Source organism: Galeopterus variegatus, unplaced genomic scaffold (assembly GCF_000696425.1).
Source record: "Galeopterus variegatus unplaced genomic scaffold, G_variegatus-3.0.2 Scaffold311, whole genome shotgun sequence".
NCBI lineage: Eukaryota > Metazoa > Chordata > Mammalia > Dermoptera > Cynocephalidae > Galeopterus > Galeopterus variegatus.
The window spans coordinates 395,494-401,629 of NW_007726422.1; positions in this window are offsets into that span (position 1 = coordinate 395,494).

Genomic DNA, 6,136 nt, shown 5'->3' on the forward strand with positions numbered 1-6,136 from the left:
TTTGAACAGAAAGTTTACTTAAAATAATTATAAAATTTATTTATTGTAAAAGGTTTTTAGTTGAAAATAATATTAGAGCCATAATTTACCTTCTGTCATTTGCTCTTTACTGCCTGCCTTGCCTTTTTCCTCCTTTCTCTTCAATCACTCATTATTCCTTTAGCAGAGTATTCTCCCCCTTTCCTTAATCATATTTTCTCTGGTTTTTCTATGGAAATCCATTAGGTGACTACTGTTTATTCTACATATAACTCAATTTATTGAGTGCATATGATAGGTGCTGAAGAAATAGAGATTAAGGATCCAGAACCAGTCCTCCCCAAGCAATTATATAGTGGAAAATATCTCAAAGTACTCTTTCCTTCACACTGCTATTCATAATCTTACATTGCAAGTCTTTTCCTTTCTACCATATTGAAAGTCACTTTTCTACTTCAATCTCCTGAAGACGTCTCTTCAACAGAGGTTACATAAAAACACTGTTCTTCAAAGTACTTTCTGAAATCTTTCCATCACATCACTAAAGTCCTCTTTCTGTAGGCAATGGTTCTCTTTTTCGGGGTTGGGGGTGGGGGTGGAGCAATGCACATGAATCCCTACCTGCTTGGAGAAAGAATATAACACAAGGCAATATAAAACAAAACCAGAAAGGAGGCAGAGCTTCGCATCTATGATTCGATCATGGTTAGGAAACTAACTTCTCCCCAAGTATCCACTCTGCCTTTCCTACCATTGTTTCAGAGAATGTGAAAAAAGCTATTACATAGTTTTTCAGGAGGAGTAAAACAAGATATTGCTGTGAATCCTAACGCCACAGGTCCAGTTAGTTCATCTGATTCATGCAACTAAAATATCAGAGAAAAAACAAGAGAGCAGAATATCTTTTAAAAAGGTAATTTTCTAATCAAGTGCACTTACCAAAATGGTCAGCCTAGCTTGTCCATGTCAATTCCAAAGCACGGGGATGGCAGAATTAGGGTTTGAATGGGAAGGTACCAGAGATCTGGAGAAAGATTTAGAGGAATCGTGGAAGACAAGTGTAGGGGGGGGTAGCAAGAGCTACAAAGTGAGAGAGAGGCGTCTTCATTCTTTGATTCTAATTAACAATCCAGCATATTTGAGTTTCGTTTAGATCTATTTAATTCCTTTGTTAGAGCTATGAACTGCAACACCAAAAGGTATTTATCTCAAACTATTATCAATTTTTAATAGTCATGCACAAACCGATTGCTCAGAATCTCCCAGACTCCTGTGCAACAGGGAACAGAACCCTAAAAGAGCGGAATAAGGAACTGGAACTGAGAAATACGAAAGGGAATTGAAAGATCCAAGGTTGAATGGATCTTAAATTGGTAGATAAATCTGTTAAATTTCCCAGTCAAAGACACCATCCTGGAGAGGCAGAAGATTTCATATTACAGGGTATAAAACTTTCAAAAGTAAAAATGTCATGTACATTGCAATTTTATGTAGGACTCAATTTGGACTTGTATTATTTTTATTCCCAGCCAACCTGGTAAGAAACCAATGAACAAACCACAAAAGTAAAATCCTAATGCACCCTTTCAAAGTAGTTTCTTTCTTCAATAGATTCACAGTGAACAGAAGATAAATGATGATTATAGCAAACATGAAAAGATAAAAACAATAATAATGACTACTACATTTATTGGGACTTAAATATATGCCAGGCACTGTGCTACTCACTTTACATATACCAATCCATTAAGTAATTGCACTAGCCACATTTTCTGTTGAGAAAACCTTAGCACTGAAAAATTATGAGAATGGATTTTCCTAATTTAGATAATATAAATCTTAAAATTAAATCATGCATCTCTGTGATAGAGTCTTATTGTGTAGAAATATTGTTGCTATGTCTTCTTTTAGGGTAAAACAAATTAAAGGCAATGGGGTTGGTGATGCAGAGAGAAGCCTTGGTTATATCCATGCTTTAGTGGTTGCAGTGTCATTATTAAAGACAGTTTTCCTTCCTATTTTCTTTGGTGCCAATTTTTTTTTAATCATGAAAAGTATGTTGCTAATAACTACTCCCTAATTGACTATTGGTAAATTAAAATAAAATGGAAACTACCTAGGATATATATTGCTGTTCTAATCGACAAAGATTTTTCCAACACAATTAGTTGATTTTCCAATAACAGAGAGAACTATGTGTTAGAGCAACCATCATCTCTCACTTGCTCCCCATTTTGAACAAGGCCTGCCAAAATTTTCAAGCTTGTCGATCGGAGCAGTAGTTACAGCCTGCAGCATCTAATTGGCCCCCAGTCCAAGTCCTGGAGGCTGACGAAAATGAAACTGAAATATTTTGGGATTACTGTCAATGGCCGTAATTCCCACCCTTCGTTATCTTTTGTATCTCCCAAAATTCTTGCAGGCAAAAATTTCAGAGGATGACAGTGAAGTGCCTGTTGGCATTTAATAGTACATGCAAAATAAGATGCAGAGAGATTCAGATAGACAAAATAACTGCATGATTCAGTATCCCAAATTACTATGATATGATTAAAAATATTCTCTGATTTTTTCCATACTCACAAAGAATTCCAAAATTTTTCTTTTAGGTCATTGATATTTTTTATTTGTTCCTAATACAATAGAAAGCTTCAATAAAGGTGTAAACACAGACATTTGATTTATACAGAACTGTAGAAAATTTAATGTACCTTTTAAAATGGTACTTGGGATATAACTACTTGCCATAAAACTTCTTTGGGTTTCATCGTTTGCTTGTTTTATGTTCCAAAATAACAGTGGCCTATCAATAATATCTCTTTATCTTCCACTTCAATCTTTCCCTTCCTACTTCTCAAATGGGAAATGCATTATCCATTATAAGTATTAATGGTGTGACCAAAACCTCTTTTACATGAAAAATTAAGGTGCAGTTATTATTCAAAAGACAAGTATCAAAAACTTATTATGTATAGCTTGTCATGATCAAATCCTGACGATAAAGTATAAAAATTTGATATGACAAACTTGATAAGATAAATTATATTTCAACAAAATTGTAAAAATTTTATTATAAAAATAATAAAACTTCTCCAAATTGTTATACAGAAGGATAAAAAAATCTCATTTCTCTTTTTTTCCAAACTAGGAATACACAGCAGTTAAACTGTAATATTAAATCACACTGCACTATGAAAAGGAGGCATATACATAGAACACCCGGCAACACCACTAATGTGTAAAATAAAATGCAATTATTCATACAAATGTGCAAGAGCCCACTAATGAAAGACTAATGAGAGAAATGGTGCATGACCGACTGAAAGAACATGAAACCATATATCATTTGGGAGAAACAGAGTTTAAAAGATCAGAAGAATAGAATATCTTCTTAGTGTCTTCAGCTATCTTATCTAGAATTCAGTTCATTGGGAAAGATTTTGAGAATTTAGTTAGATTTTGCTGTAATTATTTACTATTAGATATAGACAGAAATTTTACAGGATTGTCTGAAATTAATTCAGGACATTTCCCCTATCACCTGTATCCTCAAATTATAGTAAGTATCTCAACCCAAATTTAGACTGAATGCTAAAATTTTTATAATAAACTCAATTTAGGAGACTAAGATTGAGGCCATCGGTTAAAAAATGAGTACCTCAGTTTCTGAGTAACTCTGATTCTTATTAAATGTTTCTGTAGTTTTTCCTGACTGTAATCAAAATTTAAATACAAATGAACTTTGGAATAACTATCGTCTATTTCTGATTAGTTTCACTTCTCTTCTATCTCTTCTCATAACTGAGAGAAAAATATATTTAATGCCAAAAATGTATCAGAAAAGCCCAGCTTCCACAAATGGTTTTCAAAATCAAAGATATAAGCTAACTTAAGCATGGTGCATTCCTCATAATAGAAACATGTAAAGTAATATAATAAAAGTATAAGTTCCTAAAATTTTTCTTGTATATACATTTCTATTTCTAATCATAGATTAGCATATAATTTATGTTTATCTCTTTTATGTCTCAGATAAAACTCAGGGGAAGAAACATTGGGGAAAAGGGTGAACATGTGTGTGCGCACACATACACACACACATGCACACGCAGGTGCACACCCCACACACAAAACAAAACAGGCAGAATAAGGAATTCCATTTATTTTGCCACCTGATAAAAATAGAATTATAATAAAATCTGAAAGGAAACTTTTTTCTTTCCAGTAATCATTGTACTTTCTGGGTTGTTTTTTTTTTTTCTTTGTCAATTGTAGAATATTATAATGTAGAAATGTCTAGGCTTTTAAATGAATCCGCCTAAAAGGAACTATCAAAAGTAGCATTCTTAGGATTATCAAATTGCATTATCTTTTTTCTAAAGCTTAAATGCTTTAGTTGCCTGAAACTGCATTAGCTAGTACAAGAAATAGAATAGCAGTGATTTTAAGTGCACACATAAAAAAGAAATGTATTATTTATTAACTTGCAAATTTACTGAGAATCTGTGCTTTTTTAGGTTGCTTGTTAAGTAAAACAACAGATATGTTTTCTTAAAATGTAATTGGTTTCTTAGGTGAATTTCTTTTAAACTTTAAAGTAAACATATCTGACACCAAGGTTGTAAAAATAAATCTTCCTATTATATCATCATAAAATTAAACTGGACACCAAGAATCAAATTCTTGTTTATGAAATGTACCTATGAGCTTCTACCCTATTCTCCTCTCTACTTTTCATATGGCAAAGCCACTTTCTTTGGGCTTTGTAATCTATAAGGATCACAAATATATACATGTGCCCACATCCTCCGGTTTCTGTTAACCATCATATATGACACTACATAGCAAACTGGGAACACACCAAGAGGAAAAAGACAAAATCCCCTCACACAATGGGAATGTATCCTGCATATCAAATGGTGTGAGGTGAAACTCAAGAAAGTTGTTATAAGTTCCCTTAATGCCCACAGCCTAAAAGTACATAAATTTCAAGAGATTTTCTGAAATTTGAAGAGATTTCATAAACTCAAAGAGATTTTTTAAAGAATGACTCTTGCATTATACTTCAGCTACGGCTACAACAGTACGCCAAAAGGTGCATCATGAAACCCAGGCTGTATAGGTGGTCATTCCATTCATTCATTTTCTTTGTGAGCACATCGTACATTCCAGGCACTGTCTAGGTGCTGGGGGTGGGTCATAACAAGGTCCTGTCCTCAGGGGTATTTGTAGTCTACTTGCTGACTTGGACCCCGAACAGGTAGAAGTATAATTAAACAATCTAAGTTCACAGAGGTGCATTTTAGGAAAATAATATATAGCGTACTTAGATCAGCAATAAAATGGTGACGGGAGGATGCTTACTGCAGTGTTGAAGAAAAGGCCTCTTTAGCAAAAAACATATGAAAATTGTAAAAGGAAGAACCATACAAGCAAAGAGCATTCCAGATATGGAAAGCACATGTATATCTGCCCAAGGAACGGAAAGAACCAATCTGTTTGATTTTGGTACAATTCATGGATTTTCATTGTTTTCCCTTCTATTACCTGTTATTTCAGGCTTTTATATGATTTTGAAGCCAAAAACATGTTTTTGGGTGTACTAAGTAAATTAGCAGTTTATCATTCGTGACTTCTATTTCTTTCCTTTTAATTCTTTCCTTTACTTTGGTAGTGCCAAAGTAAAGATCTTTCAGTGAAAATGGCAGCTAACATTTATTCATTAAGCAACCAGTGTGAGTCATTCATTTCATGTTAATTCTCTGCAACAACCGTGCAAGCTGATGTTAGAATAACCATTTTCCAAGCAACCCAGGGACATCACGCAACGTGCCCAAGGCCACACCAGTGGTAAACGATTAGGATGGGACTCAAACCCAGCTCTGACTGCAAAGTCCATGCATTTCTGCCTCTAACATAGTCTTTCATTTTGTTAACAATGCAAGTAAAAGTATTAAAGCTGTTCTGGATTTCCCCACTTAAAGGCAAAAAATGTAGGAACATCTTGTGATTTACTTATATCTGAATTACCAGACGAATTACTTTTCCATCACTGAAATGTCTAGTATTTATATCGGCCACAGTTCATTCATTCACTTTATTAATTCAACAAATGTTGATTAAGTACCTTATATGTGCCAGATGCTCTGCTAGACAC